Here is a 25,975-nt window from a genome sequence, read left to right on the forward strand (position 1 = left end):
TACTTTTGCCTTTCTCTTACCTGGAACTTTTTCCCTGCTTTAGCTTCTCCATATCTTCTTTGTGCACTCCTAAAGAGTCAGCTTCCCTAAAAACATTCTCAATTGAGCCCCTTACCTTCTTGGTCAACCCCATCCAATCAGCACCTCAGCCCTCATAAATTTATCTGTTTATTTTTTGGTCACTTTTCTCACTCTTAACTGTGGTATATTTGCTTGCCCCTTTGTTAGATTTTTAAGGGCAGTGATCATACTTTCTTCTTGTTCCTTAACAGAAGGCAGTCAATAAGTGCTTTTGATACTGCTGCTGATAGAGATAACATGATGGAAGAGATAGAGACATGGAAGAGACATGTGGCTTTATCAAGCAACTTTGGTGGATTGAATTTTGGGAGAAGCAGTGTGGTTCAGTGGAAAGTGCCCGGACGTGGGAGTCAGAGGACCAAGATTCTAATCCTCGCTCCAGCCCTTGTCTGCTGCATGACCTTGAGTAAGTCATTTACCTTCTCTCTGCCTCAGGTTCCTTATACCTGTCATCCCTCCTACTTAGACTGTGAGCCCCACATAGAGTAGGGACTGTGCCTGACCCGATTACCTTGTTTTAATGCCAGTGCTTAGTATAATGCTTGGCAAATCCCACATTTGTTATTATTAACAATAAACATGAAGCACCAATTTTTCCTACAGTGAGAGAAGATTGGGGTCATTTGGGTTTTAGCTCCTTAAACATAGAGAGTCTCTTAATCAGGCAACTTCTTAAGACAAGCCCTTTCCCAGGAACTGGATGTGAAGAGACCTGAGCTTGGTTTATGTCTCTGCCTCGAGTTTATTTAATCAGTCAATGGTACTTATCGAGAGCTTACTGTGTGCAGAGCACTGTACTATGTACTTGGGACAGTACAGTAAAAATGTTTAAATAGCAAAAAAAGACAAAGGAAAGGACCAGATCCAACACCTCCATTTTCCCAGCCCCTTCTCCTTTTCCCAAAACAGAAAGGTACAGTTTCTCAGAACCTGTGGGAACCTGCCTGATTTAAGCCCCAGGCTTAGGGTGTGAACTTAGGTACATCACTCTATCCCCCACTCCATTGCTGTAGCAATGAAATAGGGGTAGCCACACCAACAATTTCCCTCTGTGGGATGTTATGAGGACAAATATATATTGGGTTCTCAGTGCACTCAAATATGCCAGGAAATTGGAGGAAGGTGTTAAGATTTTATTTATTTATGCCTTGGATACCCTGCCCTCTGACACCTGATTTTAGGCAGGGAAAGAAGAAGGAGAAAGAGAAAAAAGGGTTTCGTTTTCTTGAGGGTTTTGGCTCCTGGATTTTCAGCTCTGATAGATATGGCAACAAACCAGGATCTCTCCAGTAGTATTTCAATAAGCAGTAGTTTTGTGATGCTACTGAAATGGCTTTAAACATGTGGACTGAAGCAACCCAGTTGCAAAACTTGCTTAATAGAAGCCGAGATCTTATGCAAGACTTGAAACTTTTGTAATTCATTTGTCTAATGTGTGCAATAAGGTAACATTATGTCCCCTGGAACTGGGGGGCGGGCGGCACATTAGCTTAAGGGAAAGTGTTCGTGCCCATTGCAAAGAATGGCATTTGCCAGATTTCAGAGCCTCAGGTGCTGTCTGGTGGGCCCCCAGGAAAACTCGGACCAATGGACACCTTCATCTACTGAAACAGAGTTAGTTCTGACAGTTGTTGCCATCTCTGGGATACTGGTCCAGGCTAGGGATTCCATCTTGGAGTAAGCCCTAAGGCCAGTCACATTCACGGTTGGTTAGTCCCGTTCTAAAGGACCCCCATAAAGATGGGTCTTTCAAAGAAGAGGCTGGGAAGGGGCTTGAGGTATTGTCATGTCTCTTAGGCTCCTCCTGGAACAGCCCTCAACACCAAATTTACTCTGTAACTAATCTGGCTTCCACATCTATGGGTGGGGTTGGGCTCGGAGATGCCATTCAGCTCAGCCTGTGCCTGGCTGGCACTCACACCCAGTCCATTGTGTGGCATCCTCCCTGACGGGGAATGGAATGTTAAGAAGCCGGCTGGAGTCAAATTGTAGCATGTTGGGTTGTTGTGCATTTCCACTGACCCTTCTGATCCCCCACGCTGCCACACATTGCTAGTTGTTGTTCTGCCTTATTCTGGAGTTCCCAGTTTTGTATTCCCGTAAAGCTAATGCCAGTTTTGGCCAATTTATGACATCTCACTAACAAAAATCTTGGCATGCTGGGCCACTTTTTATCCTCTTGGCTGGAGATAAAATATGCTGTGATCCTTATGGGAGCTGCTTTTGACTTGGAGTCTTTCAGTCAGAGATAATTGTTTGCTGTCTCAATCCCCGGGGTAAACTGTATTTTTGGAGATTAAATGCACTCTTATTAAGTAGAATCACTCAGATCCAAAGTTTGACTTTCATTCAGGCAACTTTAAGGTGTGCGGTAATGATGTCTGGATCTGAAATTCTTGCTCTAAAAATAAAATTATATTTCATTTCTGATTTTAGTACAGGAGATTAAAGGAATTTAAGTGCAGAAATCAGTATGAGTTCCCAGGGTTGAGCAGCAGCAAGAGATCGGCCAATAAGCTGGAATTTCCCAAAAGTATTGCGTAAAAATGCCAAAGGAAGATGTAATCTTTTCAGATTTCACACATCAGGGGAATCAGTCATATTTACTGAGCACTTATTGTATGCAGAGCGCTGTTCTTGAGAGACTACAACACAACAATCTGACAGATATTCTGCCCCCAACAAAGTTCCAGTCTAGAGGGGGGAGACAGACATTAATATAAATAGATTTTGGTTATGTACATAAGTGCTATGGGGCAGAGGGGTGGTGGATAAAGGGAGCAAGTCAGGGTAAAGCAGAAGAAAGTGGGAAAAGAGGAAATGAGAGTTTAGTCAAGGAAGGCCTCTTGAAGGAGATGTACCTTCAACAGGGAATAAAATGGGATGGGTCAGGTCTGGGAATTTAGAGCCATGTTGATTTAAGGCTTTTAGGCAGAAAGAGTCAGGAGAGCTAGATTCATCCACCTAAACCCCTGTGTCTACCCCAGCGCTTAGAACAGTGCTCGGCACATAGTAAGCGCTTAACAAATACCAACATTAGTATTAAAGCCAACTCACTCAGGGAACTTTGTCCCAGACTAGAAACTAAGAGGGCATGAGTTCCAGCTTTGATTCATTCATTAGTATTTATTGAGCGCTTACTATGTGCAGAGCACTGTACTAAGCACTTGGGATATACAAATCGGTAGCAGATAGAGACTGTCCCTGCCCTTTGACGGGCTTACAGTCTAATCAGGGGAGACAGACAAAAACAAAAGCAATAAATAGAATCAAGGGGATGAACATCTCATTAAAACAATAGCAAATAAATAGAATCAAGGTGATGTACATCTCATTAACAAAATAAATAGGGTAATGAAAATATATACAGTTGAGCAGACGAGTACAGTGCTGAGGGGAGGGGAAGGGAGAGGGGGAGGATTGTATTTGCTGCACAGACAGAAAAAAAGATTGACCCACTCTTCCCCATGTAGTGGAAGGGATTAACACCCTCAACTGCCCCAGGAGTTGATCAGGAGAAATCATTACTAAAATGCATTGCTAGTCATTTCCGAATGCAAACTGCTACTAAACTCTATCATACATCACCATCAGGCTTTCATAAAGCCAGCAGTCTCTGCCTAGCTGGGCTCTTTCTCTCTCTCTCAGTCTCGTGCTCTCTCTCTCTGTCTCTCTCAGTCTTTTCCTCCCCTCCCCCCAACCCCACCACTCTGTTAGGCTCCTTTGGTTCTTTACTTTAATCCTGATCATGCTACAGGCTTCTTCTGGATAATACAGGGCAACATTTGCTCTTTTTTTGTATTAACACGGTTGGATGCAGTCAAATTAAAGGCTTTTCACTAGACGAAGCATGTCTTTGAGGGCTGAATTAGACCTGTTCTTAGCATTCTTATTTATGATTCAGGGTAATCTTAAAAAATATGGCAACTGGTACTGTGCCTCCCTCTCTCTCCACTGGGCACCAAACAAATAGGCAATTGTTAATGAATTGGTGATTAATCATAAATTCAAAAGAATAGAAGTGAGGTTTGTAGAGGACTAAGCTTTGGCTTTGACCCTGAAGAATGAAGTGAAAAGGCAAAAATAGCCTCTGGACAGTCCCTGGGCATTTCCCTTTAGACTGTAAGCTTGTTGTGGGCTAGGAACGTGCCTACCAACTCTGTTATATTGCACTCTCCCAAGTGTTTAGTACAGTGCTCTGCACCCAGTCAGCATTCAATAAATACAATTGATTGATAGTTTATTTTGCAGTTAAACTTAGCCAGCTAAGGTACTATGCCCATTGGCTACTCACTGCTTCCATCATTTTCCCAGCCAATTCGGGCTTTGAGCAGACATTGCAGAGGTTTTCCTGAAAAACTGGTAACTCTTCAACCACCAATCAATTTCATCCAGGATTTGAATGAAGTCTGGGTTGAAATAAAAATTGCAATCTAAAGCCAATTTCTAGATACCAGTGTCTTTGGAAACTCAGCCCAGTTTGAAACAAAATTTGGAGAGAGGGAAAGAAGAGGAACACTACAGTTACAGCCTCTCCACCCATTACCTGAACTGTGAATTGACTGCAACTTAGACAATCTAATGCCTCTAAAAATTATTAATTGTTTTTTTAAAAATAAATGCTTTGATCATCTTCTCAGTTTCATCTGCTGACTGCTGCCATCCTCTGTACCATATCTCTGTCTCTCTCACTTAAGCTCCTTCACTGTAATTCCCACTCTCCCTGTATTCTTCTCATTCCTGTCACTCCAGAAACCTCAGAGACTCCCTGGAATCCCACTCCCACCTGAAACCCTCTCATGCCTGGGCACCAAGCACACCTCCTTTTAATACTGCCCATTTTGGAGGCAAGGAAACCAAGACACTGAGGTGAAGAGTTGCATCCCACGCCGCAAGGTGAGTCAGTGGAAAAGCTGTAGAAGGGACTGTGTCTAAATTACTTCCTTTGCACGGCATTCATACATGGCATATGCTTAATAAAAGCTTTTTAGATGACGATAACCAAAATGATGATAGCTTGAGTAGAAAAAGCCTCAAGACTACACATTATTTAATCAAATCACCAGCTTTTCTTGAACTCATACTGCTTGCCTTGGGCTTCCAAGGCTGTTAAAAAATAAAACCTCCCTCTCCAATTGTCCAGCTAACAGATGCTAAAAAGCACTTGTCTCTCACCACCAGGCTTTTTAGTCAAGAATAGAGCTCAGGTTTGAATATATGAGTCTCCTGGAGATTCACATGTGGAACTTCCCCGTCTGGATGTCTGTGCCCAGAAGCTGCTGTTCCTTTCCCGGTGGCAGAGATAAGAGAACAAAGAGACTTTGGGGAGCCTTAGGGAGATATCTCCCTCCCTTCCCACATCCGGCCTATTCCGTACCCAGTTCTTACAGATCCACCAATTGCAGGGATCATTTCACATGGTTAGGAAGGCTTGTAGCTTTCTTTGCCCCTTATTTCCCCCAAGATGCCTGACATATATGGAAGTAGAGAAAACAGATTCTGCCACGTTTGGAGACTGTTATTATTGCTTTAGCAACTCAAGAATTGCAATAACCCATCCTGCTGGGACCCCAATCCCTTTGGTATTCAACCAGCAGTGACTGAAAATGTGCCTGGGGAACTTTGTCCTGAAACAGGCAGCGAGAATACGTTCTAACCCGCCAACTCCTTCTGCCCCTGCTATCTCCATCCCCTGGAGGAAAATCATTTTAAGTAAAAAAATAATGGAGTTACAGACCGTGGAGAATAATATAAAGAAAAATCCAATATTTGCCTCCGAGAATCTAAATGGGACTGCTGAACTCTTTCCCTGTTGTCAACAAGGATAAACACGAGAGCTAGAGAAAGGTCTCATAGTCGCTCAGAAATATGGTTATTGTCTGTGGAGCTCTCCCCCAGAGTGAATTTCATAGCCTGCCTTCTTGCCTTGGGCTCTTTATGTCTTCTACATGTTTTTAAATGGCGATGTTCATCCAACTGACACACTGCATTTCTGGAAGTGGCTTAAGATTCAGTAGGTCTGGGATGGTGGAAATATATCTACTGTACAATGCTGGCTTCTGAAATTTTCATTTTTACTGTTTGCATTTCAAAACAGTGTCATGTCAAAAGATTAGATGGTAAGAGCACTCCTCTTTTGAAACCAAACAAAATATATATATATAAATAAAAATGCCTTGGTTTACCCAAGGAAGTGTAAAAGCTTGTTTTTGATTCTACCATTTTTGAAGACCGTGAAAGAATATGCACTTGCATGGGTGTTTCCACCTTGGAGGCCGGAAGGTACAGTTGTCCCCACAGATTCCCAAACTGGACTTTCAGCCTCGCTCATTTCAGGTCTCTGACAATATCCACAAGCTTCCCATCAGGGATGAAAAGACCCAAAATAGTGACTTTCTGTCCTATTATTATTTCTGTCCCATTCCAGTCTCCTTCCCTATTAAAATCACTGCCTCCTCTTTGCCACTATGCCTAAAATGAACAGTTGGCACCCATTGAAAAAGGTAACTTGAAAATTAGAATGCAGCAATGATCCAGAGGAGGGTTGTTTTTTTTTTAACATTTTTGTCCTATGAAATTCTCCCCAACTGTAATTATGTGCCCATCCAAATAAGAACAAATATTATTATTATAGTAAATCTTTCAAGGGTATATTGCTTTTGTAGCCCTCTTTTAAGTACAGGTCAAAATGTCTAATTAGGTAGGTTGTGGTCTCTATGTATAGAGAGAGAAGGTATTCATTCTTCCTGGGAGATCTCTGGAGTCACATTAGTTTTACTAATCAAAATATCCAGATTTGATTTCTATTCCCTAAAAGACCATTATTCCTCCCCACATCACAGTTGCTCCTCCATTTAGGAAAACATCATCATTTTTCTTTCTGACATGACAAAGTTTCCTTATCGTGTTTCATGGGAAATATTCACCCGTTGTATACTTGACTGTGTATCCATCAGGTGACACTACTGTTAGTAAAAAGTTCATCCATTTGCATGGGTGCAGCTGAAAAGATTGGTGCATGACCAAAATTCCTTTGTACATTATATCCTGGGGGCAGAAGACATATTTTTGATGGGCTGGTAACACTTTTTGGGGTTCTGTTCCAGCACTTGAATGGCCTTGGATGAGATCTATAAGGTCCCGTGTTAAGGCAGGGGAGTGGGCCATGATTCTTTTTCCCCTAAATGGCCCCTAAAACCAAGAGCAGGGGAGAGAAGACAGAGAAAGCAAAGAGAATGCAGCAGAGAGAGGGAGGAAGAGAGTGAGACAGAAAGAGAAAGGAAGGCAAAACAGAATTTAAAAGATAGAACCAGGGTTCTAGTTTTAACAATTGTCAGTAATTTAAAACATGAAAAATGAAGGTGTTTTTTAAAAAACTGCCCCTTTTCTACTTCTTTCCCTTTCATGTAGAAGTGCATGTGTATCTCTTAATTCATTAGATATTTTTAAAAATGTTATTTATTAAGCATTGTATAGTGATGTTAAGTGCTATAGTATACACAGATAACTCATTCATTCAATCATATATATTAAGCACTTACTATGTGCAAGGCACTATACTAAGCGTTTAAGATAATTGGGTTGGACTCAGTCCCTGTCCCACTCAGCGTTCACAGTCTTAATCCCCATTTTGCAGATGAAGGAACTGGGGCACAGAGAAGTGAAGTGACTTGCCCAAGGTCACACAACAGACTAGTGGAGGAGGTGGGATTAGAACCCAGGGCTGCTAACTCCCAGGCCATTGCTCTTTCCACTAGGCCACATTGCTTCTCATGGGAATAGAGGTACTCCAGGCAGGGAAAGAACCAGTAGCTGTCAATCTGTGGGGGGAGAAGATTCAAACTGTTGGCGATACCATTTTCCTGAAGATCTATAAAACTGAGCTTCTGATGCTTTTTGGTCAGGGCCCAGGGCCGGCTCCAGATGGTAAACAAGAGAAGCAGCTGCATCAGGATGCACCATCAAGGGGGTCACAAGTTTTTCCCACCTAAGTATGGCTACATATCTGAAGCCAGTCCTATTGGGAACAGTCTCATGAAACCAGAGTAATTTCAAGAGTGGAGTCATAAGTTTCTCAGGCCTGGCCGTGCTTCCAAGTGAGAATCCCACTCTGCCTTCCTCATTTTCTAGTGAACTTCAAGAAGGATGAACAATTCCATCCTTTTTGGGGGGGGATGAGTTGCAGATTTCAGTGCCACAGTGTTGAAGTGCTTCTAGTGTGAACAGCTTCAACTGCACTTTGGGAGCCTCCTAATAATAATAGTTTTGGTATTTGTTGAGTTCATTCTAGTGTATTTATTGAGCACCTACTATGTGTGGAGCACTGTACTAAGCACTTGGGAGAGTACACAATACAACAATAAACAGACACATTCCCTGCCCACAACAAGTTTACTTAGGGTGTGCAAGCAGTGTAATAAGCACTGGGATAGATACAGCTTAGGTTGGACACAGTCCCTGTCCTACATGGGACTCTCAGCCTTAAAAAGGAAGAACAGGTATTTAATCCCCATTTTACAGATGAAGAAACTGAGGTATAGAGATGTAAAGTGACTTGCCCATGACCACAGTCTAGGCAAATGGCAGAAACAGGATTAGAACTTAGGTCTCCCTACCCCCAGTCCTCTACCCCCAGTCCTCTTCTCTTTCCGTTGGACCACAATAGTACTTCATAAGCAGTAAAGAAGCAGCATGGTTTAGTGGATAGAACACGGGCCTGGGAGTCAAAAAGTCATGGGTTCTAATTCCAGCTCCACCATTCATCTGCTGTGTGACCTTGGGCAATTCTAGGTCCCTCAGTTACCTCATCTGTAAAATGGGGATTAAGACTGTGAGCCCCATGTGGGACAGGGACTGTGTCCAATCTGATTACCTTGTATCTGCCCCAGCTTTTAGAACAGTTCATTCAATAGTATTTATTTATTTATTTATTCATTCAATAGTATTTATTGAGGGCTTACTATGTGCAGAGCACTGTACTAAGCGCTTGGGATGAACAAGTCGGCAACAGATAGAGACAGTCCCTGCCGTTTGACGGGCTTACAGTCTAATCGGGGGAGACGGACAGACAAGAACAATGGCAATAAACAGCGTCAAGGGGAAGAACATCTCGTAAAAACAATGGCAACTAAATAGAATCAAGGCGATGTACAATTCATTAACAAAATAAATAGGGTAACGAAAATATATACAGTTCTTGGCACATAGTAAGCGCTTAACAAATACCATAATAATCATAATAATTATTATTATTATCATAAGGAAATCCAGAAAGTTACAGATTTCAGAGACACTTGGGTGGCTCTGTGCTTTGGGGCCTTTAAAATCACTTGTTTTACCTGCTGTGGAAGGCAGCATGCATAGTGGAAAGGGCACAGGATTGGGAGTCAGGTGATCTAGTCCCAGCTCGGTCGAGCTGACTTTGGACAAGTAACTTAACTTCGGCTTTCTCATCTATAAAATGGGGAAATGATACCTGGTCTCCATCTCACTTACGGTGTGTGTCCCATCTGGGGCAGAGACTCTGTCCATTCTGATTATTTTGTATCTATCCCAGTGGTTATCACAATGCTTGGTACAGAGTAAGCACTTAGGAAATACCAGAACGAAGCAGGAACTAAAGGGAATATAACACTTGCCAAAGATTATCTGCCTATACCCTTTCATGAGCAATTAAAAGAAACATTCGAATAACCCTTCTAGAGCATATTAAACCAATCTGGATTTAGCAGAGAGTGAAGTTAGAGATTTAATTCACTGGAAAGTTTGTACTTAGATAATGTCGGCACCATTTCCATAATACCAGTGATAGAGGTAACAGTAGATGCCGGGCCTTTAGGGGCTGTCAGTTTGAATTCCTGCTCCTTGATGACTCACTGGCTGTCTTTAGGGAATTTACTTCACTGCCTTGTTTCAGGAGATCTCAGTGGAATGCTTAGTAAATAAGAGTCCTCGCAAACCAAGAAATGGATTTATCTTCCATGCCTTTGATACGTTCACAGATGGGATAGCCACATATTGGCGTCGGAACCCAAGGCAAGTTCCATGAGGCCCTGTGTTCTGGCTCTTGAAAGGGAATATTTTGCGTATGAAGGATGACTGCTTTTGCCAGAACTCATGATGAAGTGGCAACTGTTCGCTTAATCACAGGCCTACAGAACAGCCAGTTGGTGGAGTGGGATCTAGGAGGAGGAGCAGAGCTCCCTAATCCCCATCCCTGCTCCTCTGGAGCTGGCTAGAAGCTACAGGACTCATGCATCCGGACTTGAGGTACTGAGGTCCTTCCCCCCATCTCAATCACTCAGTGGTATTTTTTGAGCACTTACTGTGTGCAAAGCACTGTACTAAGTACTTGGGAGAGTACAGTATAACAAAGTTGGTAGACACTCTGCTCTAAAAGGGTTATTCGAGACCCACAAGGAGCTTACCAGTACAATCATTCCCTTGTCATGAGAAACAGTGGTGCCTAATGGGTAGAGCACAGGCCTGGGAGTCAGAAGGACCTGGGTTCTAATCCCAGCTCCTCCACTTGTCTGCTGTGTGACCATGGGTAAGTCATTTAACTTCTCTGTGCCTGTTACCTCATCTGTAAAATGGGGATTAAGACTGTAAGCCCTATGTGGGACATGGTCTGTGCCCAATCTGATCCGCTTATATCCACCCCAGTGCTTAGAACAGTGTCTGGCACATAGTAAGCATTTAAAAAATACCACAGTGGTTATTATTATTCTTTTTGATGACCGCAAAGTCTCCCATCTCTGCCGAGAATCACCTCCTGGACCCTGATCCAGAGTTGTAGGAGGCTAGGTAGGAGAGAGTCTGCGTGGTGTATATCAACTCTGCAAGTGCACAACACTTGCATTAAAAGGCCCCAGCCATTCCCTACGGTTCTCAAAGTTGCAGTTGCAATAACTAGGGTAGAATACTAATAATCCTTATGGTATTTGTTAAGAAGGTGTCTAGGCCCGAAACTATCATCTTGGGAGGGGAAGAAAGAGAAAACACAAACAGCAGATAATGATAGTAATAATAATAGTAATAATTGTGGTATTGAAGTGCTTACTATATGCCAGGCACTGTACTAAGCGCTGGGGTGGACACAAGCAAATTGGATTGGACAGAGTCCCTGTCCCATGTGAGGCTCACAGTCTCAATCCCCATTTTACAAAAGAGGTAACTGAGGCACAGAGAAATGAAGTGACTTGCCTAAGGTCACACGGCAGACAAGTGGTAGAACAGGGATTAGAACCCGTGACTTTCTGACTCCCAGGCCCCAGTTCTATGCCATGCTGCTTCTCTTCTTGTGTTACTTGTGAATGCATTCCAGGTTATGTACAGTCTTTAGTACCCTCCAAGCAGGAACATGTCTGAGATAGAACTGCATCCAAGATAATAAACAAGTGCACTGACTTCTCTCAGATATACGAGGATGGCTCAAGTAGGTGTTTACCACCAAGTCAGTCAGTCAGTCATATTTATTGAGCTCTTACTGTGTGCAGAGCACTGTATTAAGCACTTGGGAGAGTACAGTATAACAATAAACAGACACATTCCCTACCCACAACCCTTTCCATTTGATAAAGAAACAGCTTGGCCTAAGGGATGGAGCATGGGCCTAGAGTTGAAAGGACCTGGGTTCTGAACCTGGCTCCACCACTTGTCTGCTCTGTGACCTTGGGCAAGTCATTTAACATCTCTGTGCCTCATATATAAAATGGGGATTAAGGCTGTGAGTCTCATGTGAGACATAGAATCTGTCCAATATAATTAGTGTGTACCAAACCCCAGCATTTAGTGCAGTTCTGACATATAGTAAGTGCTTAACAAATACCATAAGGTAGCTCCAAGCTTCCAGATGGACTGCAATCCTGGAAATATGGGAGTACAAAGCTGTTTTCTATCTACATATTCATTCCACAAGAGAACAAAGCCATTCTTACCTATTACAGCTCTCTCCATTTGACGGGAGCTTGCACACTTTACATCACCTCCTGACTCCTCCCGCAGCATTTAATTCAGGTTTGCCAGCTCTGAGCGGGGGAAAAAAAAAGGAAAAGAAAGCAAGTAATTGTAATTGAAGCTGGAAGCCATCCCAATCTCAAAGCCACTCTTCTAAATGGTTTCTTCCTCTGTTCTACTTAAATTATCTTCATGGAGCAGTAAAAGTTCACTAGACACAAGATAGGGCAATGAGAAAAGGAAATAATTACCCAGGTCAGTTACCCAGAATAAGATGTGTAGGAAATTGTTCTGTTGCCCCATCAATCAGTATTACATGTCCCTAGGATCCTTCCGGGGAACCAATGCCTCCGCCCTCTTCACCCTTCAAAAAGAATTCCCCTGCATTTCTTGCAGCAGTCTTGAGAGCTGGGATTAGGTGGGATGGCTCCGGGAATTTTTAGTGGGCTAGTGCCAGCTCTCTGTTAGTAAATCAGATTAACCTTGGTAAATTGTGACCAAAGTCATTTTTTATTATTGTAGTACTATTAATATTACTAACATTATATTTGCATCATATTTGCATCATCTACCAGAGGCACAGAGCATTTTGCAGACATTATTTTACTAATCCTCCCCACATCCTCTTAGCTAGATGAAGGCATTTTACAGATAAAGAGGCCATGGAGAGCCTGAGACATGGATACGGAACTATTTTCAACCCACAACAAACAGCTCAACCAGCTTTGGGGGATCCTATGGGGAGCTTTAGGTGAGACAGGATCTCGGATCTAGTGGCTATTTTGGAACACTGGGAGAAGCTGTGGGGAAGTGTACAGGGTATGGGAATTTAGTCCTTTTTAAAGGCTTTAGAGCCGAGGAGAAAAACCTTCCCCATCAGATCATTCAAAGAAAATTCCCAGAAAAAAGAAAGGCCCCTCTCTGTTAAGTTCTGTTAAGCAAATACCTTCTTGCGCAAGCATCTATCCAATACAAGTTACAACTCAGTCACTTCTTCCCACATTTCCTTCCCTCTTGGTTTCTAAGTGTTTTCTGTGGCTCCCACCCTTTGTAGTTTGCCTCTCCCTGGGCCCTTTCTCTAATTTTTTCTTAGATGATCAAAGCTCAGTTAAGCTGTTTTTATTTGACAGGACATTCCCAGAGGGGTGTTCAAGATCTGGGGCAACCAACCTGGTGCAGTGTGTCCCCATAAATGTGATCAGGATATCTGTAATTTATTTATATTAATGTCTGTCTCCCTCCCCACCCCCCCCAGACTATAAGCTCTCGTTGTGGACAGGGAATGTGTCTATTTCTGCTGTAATCTCCCAAGCGCTTAATACAGAGCTCTGCACACAGTGAGCACTCAATAAATTCGATTGAATGAATGAATGACAAAGATGAAATTCCTCCCCACTATCCCAGACTGACACTCCAGACCTGCTTCCCCACCACTCCTCCGGGGACTGTAATAGCACCAAGCCTCATGCCTTGGGGGCCCCACCCTACTGGGCAGGGAATGTTTCTGCTAATTCTGCTGTATAGTACTCTCCCAAGCGCTTAGTACAATGCTCTGCACATAATAAGTGCTCAAAAAATATCACTGATGGATTGATTGATTCCTGGTAAGTGGGACTTTAGAGACCTGCAATCATATGAAATGGTAAGGGAACTGAGGCAGTTGGGCAGGGCCCTGCTGGACAGTGTATCCCTGAAGGGCAGTAACAGGAGCAGTATGGCTGAGTGGATAGAGCCTGGCCTGGGAGTTAGAAGGATCTGGGTTCTAATTCCGCCTCCACCACATGTCTGCTATGTGACCTAGGGCGAGTCACTTAACTTCTTTGTTGCCTAGGTTATTTCATCTGTAAAAATGAGGATTAGGAGTTTGAGCCCAATGTGGGACAGGGACTGTGTCCAACCTGATTACCTTGTACCTACCCAAGTGCTTAGAACAGTGCTTGGTAATAGTAACCACTTAAAAATTACCATGTATTTTCAGTGTGTAGAGCTGTGCTTGACACATAGTAAGAGCTTAACAAGTTCCATAATTATTATTATCACTACATATTTTAATTTTTATTGTGTATTTCCCAAGTTCCTCATACAGTGAACCAGCAATACAATGCTCTGTACACATAAATAAGCACTCTATAAAAGTTAATGATAATGACCTGATCACAGAAACCCTCCCCCCTTGCCTGTAGCTCCTTGTCATGACAACTCTCCAGGCTGATAATGTTCCAAACTTAGTTCCCTTATTTCTACAAGTAGAGGAAAATCACTAAGAATGGAAAGATTAGTGTGGAAGATTAGACTGGGAAGAGAGAAGAATGGGAGTGTCCGTTGCAAACTTTTAATAGACTGTGAAAACTATTCAAAACCAATTTAAAATCATGTGTAATATTTCCATGTTCTACAAAACCCATCCTAAAGTGACACATAGTACCGTGCCTATGGTCACTTCCTCATAAAGTCATGTCCTGTGGCTGTTTTAGAGAAATTTTCCTAGGTCTGTGTGAGTAAAAAGTCAAGGGGAGTTCAGAGGGAATTTAGCTAAGGACTTCCCGTAAGTGGCTTGCTAAGTGAATGTAGTCAGGGTCAGACCTGACTTAGTCTGGTCTTTATCTCTGTAGAAGGCACAAAGTAGGGAGATATCTTTGCCCTTGTTCTGCTCTCTGAGTGGAGTGTCCTGTGGACAGACTATTTCAGTCCAAGGGTCTGATATACTCCTGCTGAGTAGTACGATTGGTTTCCAAAAGCATATCTTTGACCTTTTCTCTCACAGGGACACTTTCTTCTGAAAAAAATCCTAAACCACTGGAGTTTTCTTCACCCTCTATTACTTATTCCCTCCCTACATTCCTCTAAATTAATCTAACTTACCCTCCTCATGCATAACAAGAAAAAGACAGAAAATAAGTAGCAGGAAATGAAATCCTCAAAAGACTGTTTGGGGGCCTCTGATGCTGATTTGCATAACAGCTAAAAGTCAACTCCGAGTATTTGGACTTGTGTTCAGTGTTCCTTTGGTTTAAACTTTCAAGCCACTGGCAAATAGGACAGTTTCAAATGCGGATTGTTTTATTGTTCCAAAGGGGTTTGTCAAATGCCACTGTATGCAGATATTTAAGGCATCTGAACTTAGGGCAGGCAGCTGTCTGCTTAAGCCTCTCCCCAGCAGGCTAACAGAAGCAGCACTAATGATGGGTAGGAGGATGTGTTAATTATGCTACAGTGCAAACGCACCTCCAACTCATGCCTGCCTTGGCAATGTACTTATGTAGGCCTTTCCTAAGGGGAATGGGGAGATAGAGCAGGTTGATTAGATCCCCTAGTGCAGCCTGACAGGGTATGGAGAGAGAAAATGGAGACTGGGGGGAAGCATTGGAGAAGATATCAGCAACCCTGATTCAGTTTTACCCTTGCTCCCAGGCAGTCAGGCAACCAACTCCAGGTTTATCTGTTGGCTTCCTCTCCCTTCCCGTCTTCTGCATCTTTCAAATCAAGTGATATTAGCCCAATTAATAAACCCGCAAACGGAAGGGTAAAGTGACAACCAGATTTCATACAGTGAATGCTCAATCAGGCAGGGGCTGATTATATAATTTATGGATTCTTCCTCTTTTCCATTTTTCGCTAATTTATACTATCATGAGAAGATGGGAAAGGAAAGGATGCATAAAATCTTTTTTTATGGTATTTGTTAAGTGCTCACTATGTGCCAGCTACAGAATGCCAGACAATCTTACTACTATTTGGCAGGAATGGTTGGAGTTTTGTTTTATTTGAGGGAGAGTAGTATAAAATGAATGCTGAAAGGGGGTCTGAGGATTTCCCTTGGCTTTCCTGTATCAGCATTCCACTCCCTGCTCTCCCCGCTAGCCCGGAGGATCACAGACAAACCTGCCTGAGAATGCCATGTACCATCTGTCCTCCACCCCTCACCACCCTGCCCTTACAAGCCCTCCTGGAGGAAATCAATCAATCAATCAACAGTATTTACTGAGCACTTACTATGTGCAGAGCATTATGTGCTCGGGAGAATTAGCAGACACGTTCCCTGCCCATAACGAGCTTACAGTCTAGAGGGGACCAGGTACACCAAAGACATGGCAACTACCGTATGGCTTGGCAACCAAGATGAGATGGTTTTACCCTACCGTGATTTCTGATACTTTGTTCTGGGAAGTGAGGCACTCCACTTTCTCCCTCCTCCCTACTCCTCTGGCTCCTTGCCAGAAAAGAAGGAGCCCAGTATCAGGAGATCTTCAGAGGAGAAGAAAGAAGAAGAAGATTGCGTCTTCTTTTTTCCCTCCCGCAGTGTATCCGAGGATGGGTCTCTTCTCCTCTCCGTGTCTCACTCTCCATCAGCCTCCTTCCCTCTGCCTTTGTTGGCCCTGCCGATACCTCCTCGAGCCGAGCTCCTGGCAACCCCTAACCCTGCCTGCCCTTAATAAAAAAAAGAGGCAAGAGGAAGGGAGGAATGATGCAGGAGGCCAGTTAAGGAAAAAGGGAATGGAAGCGAGAGACATGAGGAATGAGGGATTTAGTGATAGGGAACAAATGATAGATACAAAGAATTGTGGAGAAGGGCTTACAAAGAAGTGTGGCGAAGGGGTGAGTTATGTTTTCATTCTGAAGCATGAGTATTTAGGGGGTTGTCTTAAAATTAGGAGCATATTGGCTTGAAAACAATGTGATACTCTTATTTTCCAAATAATGGGCTTCCATATTCCCCAACCAAAATATAATTGTTGCTTCTAGCCTTCCCCAGCTAATTATCACTACCCCGAATCCTATCAACCCACTCAGCCACCTCTTCCATGTCTGTCTTTATTTATACTGTCCCTCTTCAGCCTTTGTGTATATATATTCATCTGAACATTCAACAATTTTATTCTGAATTTTTCTGTGTCTTTCTTCCCACCGAGTGTTAGCTTCTTGTGGGCAATATGTTTGGTGAATCTTTTGTACTTGCCAAGCGCTTAATACAGTGCATTGCATTCAGTAAGTACAAACAATGATATCTTCATGACTTACTATGAATGCATAATTGAACCTTATTTCCAGAACATAACCTCTGTCTTATTTGCACCCCGAGCAAAATGTGTCACACAGAAAGATCTCACTTGGCTAAGGTATCTGAAATATTAGCCCAGTGTTGCAAGTAGTTTTTAAAAATCATCAGCTTTGCAGTAATGCTGTTCAGCCTACGACATTTGTATTGGTTTTCTCTACATCCACCAATGTCCACCCGCCTTTTAGCCTTCTATATTTTATTCTGTTGCTTTCGCTAGCACCAGTTCTTTCAAGAACACAAGCATCTGCTTTAGTAAATACACAGATTTTTCAACATACACAGATTCCCCCAAAAACCAAACAAAAAGGGAAGAAAAAAAGAGCGGCAGAGTGAATTCAATTTCTTTTAGGCTCTCTACTTGATTTTTTAGATGCATCCGGCTTGACTCCTTACTTCCATGATTTAGGCCTCTCCTGATTACTTTTAGGCCCTGGGCATGTGGACATGGGTTTTCCATGGCTCTGTTCACATAAGAATGCAAGTAGACCTCCAAGCCCTTTGTCAGATAATTCTACTGGACCCAGCTCCATTTAAATAGCCAAGATGAAGGCTAATAGGCATATGGCCTTACCTCAGTTTGGTCTGTCACATGAGTCACTTCCTCTTCTCTGGCAGCTGGGAGAAAAATGACTTTGGTGCCAAGTAGGCTCAAACCATCATGTGAAATCTGTGAGTTGGTGAGATGACTTGGTTCCAGATGGAGAAGGAAGCCCAGCCTGTTACTTATGTGCATGTTCCCTCGCCTCTTCTCGTTCTAAGGTTTTCTCATTTCTATGCCTTTCTTTTCTCAGGCTGAGGGAAGGAGCCCTGGGCAGGATTGAAAATCGCCCAGCAACATCCAGCACATGGACTCATTTTCCCATCCTTCTTTCTTACTAGCATGACAGGGTTAAGGAGTCAGGGGCCTGCTTTAAGCTAATGGCAAGGTGGGAAAATGTCTTTGAGTGGTCCACTCCATTATCACACACCCCTGTACCAGTCTGCGTTTCAAATGGCAAGTCTTAGAGCAGCCTTTCATCCATTAGTAGCAAAAGCAGAGTACTGATTTCATCAGCAGTAGAAACCCCCCTGGGACTTGGGGTGGATGTGGATGGAGCATTAGCTATAGCTCACAAATTAGAACCACCTGGGTGTTAATGGGAGAGTTTTTCAGTGAAATCATTTAGGACTTAGGTCCAGATCTGGCTGTGGGGCAGAGCTGAAACAGTCTCCATACTATCCTGTTGTCTCTTCAGCTGGGGGTCCATCTTCAATACTTCAAGCTCCAGTGCCCTTCAGGTGGACAAGGCAGCTCAGAAGAGAAAGTGGGGCATAAGAGGTGATTTACTCCCCAGCCCCATGGTTGAACTCCCTTGGTTCAGAGGACCCAACTCAATTCAGGCGAAGTCAGTGCCACAGAAAGTTCTCACTTTCTGTGAGAAAGTCGTATTTATTGAGGGCCTATTGTGTGCAGAACGCTGCACTAAGTCCTTGGGAGAGTACAGTATAACTATAAACAGACCGCAGTGAGCTCACAGTCTAGAGGGTCTAGACTCTAGAGGGTGACTCACAGTCACCGTCTAGAGAAGCAGCGTGGCTCAGTGGAAAGAGCACGGGCTTTGGAGTCAGGGCTCATGAGTTCGAATCCCAGCTCTGCCACTTGTCGGCTGTGTGACTGTGGGCAAGTCACTTAACTTCTCTGTGCCTCAGTTCCCTCATCTGTAAAATGGGGATTAAGACTGTGAGCCCCACGTGGGACAACCTGATTCCCCTATGTCTACCCCAGCGCTTAGAACAGTGCTCGGCACATAGTAAGCGCTTAACAAATACCAACATTATTATTATTAGAGGGGGAAGCAGTGTGGCCTAGAGGAAAGAGCACAGAACTGGGAATCAAGACACCTGGGTTCTAATCCTGGCTGTGCCACTTGCCTGTTGTGTGACCTTGGACAAGTCACAACTTAATAATAATAATAACCATAATAATGGTATTTATTAATCGCTTACTGTGTGCCAAACACTGTTCTAAGCACTGGAGTAGATACAAGGTAATCAGGGTGTCGCACGCGAGGCTCACGGTCTTAATTCCCATTTTACAGATGAGGTAACTGAGGCACAGAGAAGTTAGGTGGCTTGCCCAAGGTCACACAGCAGACAAGTGGTGGATCCGGGATTAGAACCCACGTCCTCTGACTCCCAAGCCTGTGCTCTTTCCACTAAGTTTCTCTGAGCCTCAATTCCTCATCTTCAAAATGGAGATTAAACACCTGTTCTCTCTCCCCCTAAGACAGGGACAGGGACTGTCTCATCTGATTGTATTGTATCCATCCCAGTGCTTAACACAGTGCCTGGCACATAATAAGATCTTAACAAATACTGAAATTAATTAATTAATCAAGCCGCCGACTAGGTTTAAGCCCAAAGAAGTTCTTTTCTTCCTGATCGGGTGGGGAAAGTGATGGGCTGGAAGAGTGGGTGCCATATAGGGGCCTTGTTTGAGAAATACAGCTACCTCTTTGGAGAGGAAGCAGTTGCTTAAGCCAGGAATTGAGTGAGAACTGACAAGCTTCAGAGTTCAAAGAGCAACCCTATGGGTATTCATTCTGCCTTTGTGCTAGGGGAAGGGCTGCCTGTGGGCCGGAAGTGAGAAGAGAGGTGCTATTATAGAACAATGCCAGCTCTGGACTCTTCCCACCCTTGGCCCTTTCAACCCTGCTTTGCACTCTCTGGGCCTCTTGGCCACCCTGAGCCCCTCGTCAACTGTGCCTCCAGCAGCTTCACTAGGTCCAGAGAGAGGGTCAGCAAGAGGAAAGGAAGAACTAGCCTCTCAGTTATATGCATAATGAAGGGAAACCCAGTGATTTCAGAAAAATGCACTTGCCATACTTTAAACGGGCTTCGATCTGATCAAATATCAAAACTTAATTTCTAGTCTTTTTTCCCTGGTGACTATTCCAAGTGCATAACGGTAAGGATCATGAATAACGTGGAGTTGAGCGATGAACTGGTGAACTCATTATCTTGGAACGTGTGAAATTGTAATGGGTCACCTTTTAGGGTCAGAAAAGAGAAAGGCCCAGGCTAGAAGGCTAGGAACTCTGTGAGCCATTTTTTGGGGGATTTATCCTGCTGAGTGGAATATTTATTGCTGAGCAACCCTGCCTTTCATGGGTTTCTCCGTCCTTTGAGAGTAGGGGTGGGCAGTCACCAAGCCTGGAGAGTTATTTTGCCACTTCCCTAGTCTGTGGCGTGCTACACCCAGACTTCTTTCTTCTGCTCATCAGGGCCGGAGCAGGGAGGTTTAAGAAACAAAACTAGTGCAGCCGTTACTTTCGGTGTCACCCCCTTCCCGGTTCCAAGACTGCTGTGAGTGTGTCCGGCCATGCCCAAATATCATCGAGAGCAACAGTGCGTGAGGATCCCTGACAGAATCTGCAGGTGGCTCAGAGCCCAGGAGAAGGCACTGGGGGTAGAAGAGTAGCCACTTCTGCAACTCAAAGGGCAGCCTGGGTTGCCATGGGCTGTATGTGGCCTCCCTCAAAAAAGGTCTGTGGACTTCTTGACTTCTGGACTTCCCAGAAAAGAACTGTGGAAGTATGAGAATTTTCACACAAATTGCTACTTTGGAAAATTTGGTCCAGGGAATCCAAATAATTAAAAGAAAACCAAAGCAAACCAAGTAGATTGACCCAACAAGGATGTCTGATCCTTTCTTTCTGGTAGGTTAAAAGTGAAGTAGGATGGAGCACCTGACTGGTCTGCTGGGCATTTGGCCTGTCCAAGTCTTGATTTTTCTCAGGCCATTGTCTTGATTTCTTGCGTGCATGACTTTGGTTCACTCTGACTTATTTTAGGACTGGTAAATAAGTCAGAATCAGTAAGACTGATTGATGGGCAGCATGGCCCAAGTGAATAGAACTTTAGGAGAGGAGAGGGTGAGGAGACCCATTTGTCATCCCATTTTTGCCACTGAGCTACTAAACTGTAAACTCCTTGAGGTCAGGGATCATGTCTACCAATGCTAATGTACTCTTCCAACCGCTTAGTGCAGTGCTTTGCACACAGTAAGTGCTCAGTAAATATTATTAATTGATCGAGCTACTGTGTGACCTTGAACAACTCATTTAACTTGTCTGAGTTTTAGTTTACCCCTTTGTAAAATGGAAATAAGACCTCTGCTGTCCCTATCTCACAAACTGTGCACTCAATATGGGCCAGATACTGTGTCAGCAGTGCCAACTTCATTTTGAGGGTGTGGTGATTTTAGAAGAGATGTGGACTGGGCAGGGACGAACTTCAGAGAGTTAACAGGCCAGGAAAGCCTCCAGTTTAGGCCTTTTTAACTCTGATTGGGAGCTTAGCTCTATTCTTGTCAGAGAGCTGAGATGACCAAGATTGGGGTTCAGCCCAGATAGCCATGGGGGCAATTTTTTCTCATTGCCCCCATGGAGTGGGAGTACCTATGGTGTCTGACTTGATTACTTGAATGTGGTGGCTTCTGCTCTAGCAGTCAACGTGACTACAATTGTGCCTAGAATCTGAGCGGCGAGGAGCCTGAAATTCTGCTCTTCATACCAGAGAACACTAAGGATCTTTGTCTTTGTCTTAATATTGTCTTAATATTTTGCTTCATCTCTCCCTTTTTATTTTTAGATTGTGAGTCCCCCCTAGGGTTGGGGACTATGTCTAAATCCCATTATTTCCCATTGCTTAGTACAGTGTTCTGCACTCAGTAAGTGCTTAATAAACACTTCTTTTACTATTACTATTGATGAGGGCAAGGACATGTGGCTCTCTGCAAAACTTCCAAAAATATGTTTTTAAGAACCTGCCCCAATCAATCAATGATCTTTATTGAGCAATTACCCTGTGTTGAGCCCTGCACTCAGCACTTAGGAGAGTATAATACAACTTGAGTTGTATGTATGGTATTGCCCCTAAAGCCTTTCTTTTCCCGAACTGGGAGGGAAAGGTATTTCCAGCTCTGCCTCACCAAGACTTGATGAACAATGGAAGAGTACAGTATAATTAAGAAGTGCAACATAGACTACAGCAAAGATAAAATATCTTACTGATATAGAAGAGGGGTTGTGCTGCAGTAAGTATCCCACCCAAATTTATATTCAGGGACTATTAACCATACTCCTTTAGAGTTATGGAGTCCTGTAATGAATTTTTGCTTTTAATAAAATGTGAAACCTTATTGTTAAACATTTATGTGCACTTTATATTGTACAAAGGACTTTACAGGCACATTTAATAGTTATTTTTCAACATTATGCTCAGCCAGAGCTGTGAAGTGAGTAGTAAAAATGATTCCTAGGCAATCTTCCTGTCTGTTGGACCCTCCCTAGTAACCAGTTCTTTGGAGCAGCTGCTCTGTCTTCACCAGTGATAGATTTGCCCCCTTGGACACACTCATCAGTGGTTGTCAAAGTGTGTAGTAGATTGTCTGAGTATATGTTCATCACACCAGGATCCAGAACACTTAGGTATTTTCTTCAAATCTAGGGAATGGAAATCTTGTCTGATCCTGAATGTATGCCTTCCCAACCCCCAGTCCTCAGTGGTTGCTCTTTGTGTTTGTGTGAGTGTGTGTGTTGTGTGTGCGGATGTGAGAAAGAGTCTCTGTGTGTGTGTGAGAAAGAAAGAGAGTGTATGCATGTGTGAGAGAGAGAGAAAATCAATAGCTTCTTGGATAGATGGAAATTTAGCTATGTCGAGGCATGCGTGCACTGTCTGGCAATAATGTCTAGCTGCAAGAAATCTAATATATCGATTAAATTTCGCTTGCTTAGCATCTACATAGCATACAATGGTATAGTTAGCTAATGCTAGGGAAGCTGCTTGGACATTATTCTGAAGAGCCCCTCTACAGTAAGACTAAAGCTTGTTATCTGGATCACTACATGCAGGGCACTGCCCCTCCTAATGTCTTCCCTAATCTCCTTGTAATTCCTGGCAGAGGTCATGGAGGCTGTGTTTTTCTCTCTTTCCCTTTGGCACACCTGCGCCTTGCTAAGTGTGAGAAATGAGTGTCTCAGTGTACTCCTTCTAGAGAGGACAAGGTTATTCTGCATCACATTACCCATTACCTCTCCCCCTCTTCCTCCTCTTCCTCTTTTTCTACTCTCTCCTCCTCCAGATCACTCCTATGAAAGACGGAGCCAAGTCCTTTTTTTTTTTCCTCCCCAGGTTCATGAATGTGTATGTGGTTGCTCGGCTGCAGCATTTTAGCCCTTACAAAGTTGTTATCTTTGAATCACATTTGTGGTCTCTGTATGTTCCACCCACCCCATATTCTGCAAGGAGGCAGGGTTAACGGCTGGGAAGGGGAAGAGCTGGTTACTTAGCTGACCCTGGACTTTCACAAATGAGCCTGTCCCAGGCCCAGATTGTTGACATTCAAGAAGAAAGGGGCTGGGTCTATGCTCTTTTCATCGTTGAAGAGTCTGATTTTAACTACTGAAGGGGAAGAGGAAAGGATAGGGAAAGGCAGATAAACACTCACCATTACAAACTGCCTTGTGAGGCAGAAGTCCTTTGTAACATTTTACTTATTGAGCCTGAGTTAGATGGAGAATTACTCACTTGCCATTGTTGTTTTTCTCCGATTCCAATAATGCAAAGAGAAAATCCTTCGACCGAATGACTCATCTAAAACAGGTTTTTCATTTTTCTTGAGTGAGGCTGGATCTATGGAAGCCTATAATTTATTATTTAACATTTCTATAGAACGAACCTTCTAGTTGTGCCCAAGCAAATGACTATTCTATTTATAGACCCTCTATATTTTCTTGACAGACCCTGGTACACACACTTGCTGAAAGAAAAGGCAGCTTATCTTTTTCTTCATCTTTCAATTAAAGTTGGGAAAACCAAATAATATATTATGAGAAATACATGATTACATTTGAACTTGAACACTGAGAGAAGGGCAGAGGTCTAATAAGAATAGATAAATCAACCCAGAAACCAATATCTAAAATACTCTGAGTGGAAAATAAATCCACCTGATTAATGAAGGAAATTGAACATTACTGCACACAGAGATTAGCACACAGTTCCGGGTAGGAAGTCTGCATGTATTCCTCATACTGCTTCTCATTCAGTCAATCAGGAATTATTAAGCACCCATTACATGCAGACTATAGGATTTCTGGGTAAAGTGTCTGGGCCTCTCTATATCTTGTATTTACCACTCATTGTTATTTGCCATTATCCCTGGCTTCCTCTAACAGCCCTCCCTACCACAACCTTAGCCTGTGCACTGACCCCTCCTTTGTTAAATTGTTTGGGGGTGCCATGAAAAGTGGTGTCTGCTAGGGCAACTTTTGAAAGAAATTTTTTTTTTAAATCTCTCAAAGAGTTTACAAAATGGCATTAATCACTTAACCTCTCCTTTGCTATTTCCCCACAGTAGTAGTTATTCTCTCATCTTTCTCAGATGCTACAGTGATTGTATAAACTAGCTGATGATCCATCTTTCCTGGAATGTATCTCAGGCAACTATCCCAAGCTTCTACCTGGAGGGACCCAGCTGGGAGAAATATCAACGCAGCCTCCGTAGTTTCCTAATCACATTTTCCAGGGTAGTTTTATGCAACATTATTATTTCCAACCTTAATAATCCCAAGATATTACTGTTAGCTCCTAGGTGCTCCCTTAACTCTGACTAGGAAACTCCCAGCATTTTCTATGAGGTTGGACCTGTTTAATCCAGACTTATGTAAGGTCCAAGAGAGACTTGGGAAATGCTGGCTCATCTTGCCCCCCTCACCCATCAAGACATACCTGAACTTCATAAGATCTCATGGGGCCCTTGGGTCAGAAGGTTCTGAATTAGCCCCTGGCTATTTATGAGCCAGTGAGATTAGAACAGTGCTCGGCACATAGTAAGCGCTTAACAAATACCAACATTATTATTATTATAGATTCCCTTCCATACCCCTGTGAGACTTTCCCATATAATCCCAAACCCCAGAGCAGTCCAGGGGAACCTGCAGGGTCTTGGAGAAAAGGCTAAGAGCATCCAGCTGTCTTTCACTAACCAATAAGTGACCACATAGTGTGAAGTCAGATGCTCCCACCAGCTTTCCTGGTTTGTTCCCAGCCCAATAGGTATTTCAGTATATTTGCCATGGGCAGCCAGCAGTGGGCTGACAACCATGTGAATACTGGTTCCTCAGGCACTCTGCTAGGCCTTAGAGGCAAATGAAGTTGTCTGAAATGCTGCACTATAATGGTCATTTCCTCCTCTACCTAGCCCTTTTTTAAAAATGGTATTTGTTAAGCGCTTAGTATGTGCCAGGCACTGTACTAAGTACTGCGATTAGATACAAGCTAATCAGGTTGGACGCAGTCCACTTCCCACATGGGACTCAGAGTCTTAATCCCTGTTTTACAGATGAGGTAATTGAGGCACAGAGAAGTTAAGTGAGCTTTTCAAGGTCACACAGCAAGCAAGTGGCAGAGCTGGGACTAGAAGCCAGGTCCTTCTGACTCCTAGGCCTGTGCTCTATCCACTGGGCCGTGCTCCTTCTCCCAGCATTTCATATGGAGCCAGGCACCTGGACCTCAAGAAATCATGAAATTTCAGTTGTAATTATCATCCTGTCATGAATGAATATTTGAAATACTGATAAGAATCAGAAACTATGCCATCTTATTAATGTAAAACATAATATGTTGCTAGTCAAGACCCCAATCAGAAAAAAAAATTATTCAAATGACTGGATATTAAATGTCCTTAGAGCTTAGGTTGGTGAATATTTTATTAATATAAATAATTGCTTCCGTATGCTGAAATGTGCTTTGGATAGTGATAGCAGAAATCTCATGTAGGGATCAATATACAATACATTATATATCCCAGTAGAATAACATAGAAATTGATGA

General features: G+C 43.2%; 1 protein-coding gene across 1 annotated transcript in view; it reads left to right on the top strand.

Annotated features, from left to right (window-relative positions):
- The first annotated feature begins 447 nt into the window (after window positions 1-447).
- The window catches only part of XPR1 (xenotropic and polytropic retrovirus receptor 1), a 192,670-nt gene continuing 167,142 nt past the window's right edge, over window positions 448-25,975 (top strand). The window contains exons 1-2 of the mRNA XM_007668955.2: window positions 448-487; window positions 4,834-4,977. The gene's annotated coding sequence lies outside the window, so the exon portion shown is untranslated. The remainder of the gene's footprint in view (window positions 488-4,833; window positions 4,978-25,975) is intronic.

Source organism: Ornithorhynchus anatinus, chromosome 16 (genome assembly GCF_004115215.2).
Source record: "Ornithorhynchus anatinus isolate Pmale09 chromosome 16, mOrnAna1.pri.v4, whole genome shotgun sequence".
Lineage (NCBI taxonomy): Eukaryota > Metazoa > Chordata > Mammalia > Monotremata > Ornithorhynchidae > Ornithorhynchus > Ornithorhynchus anatinus.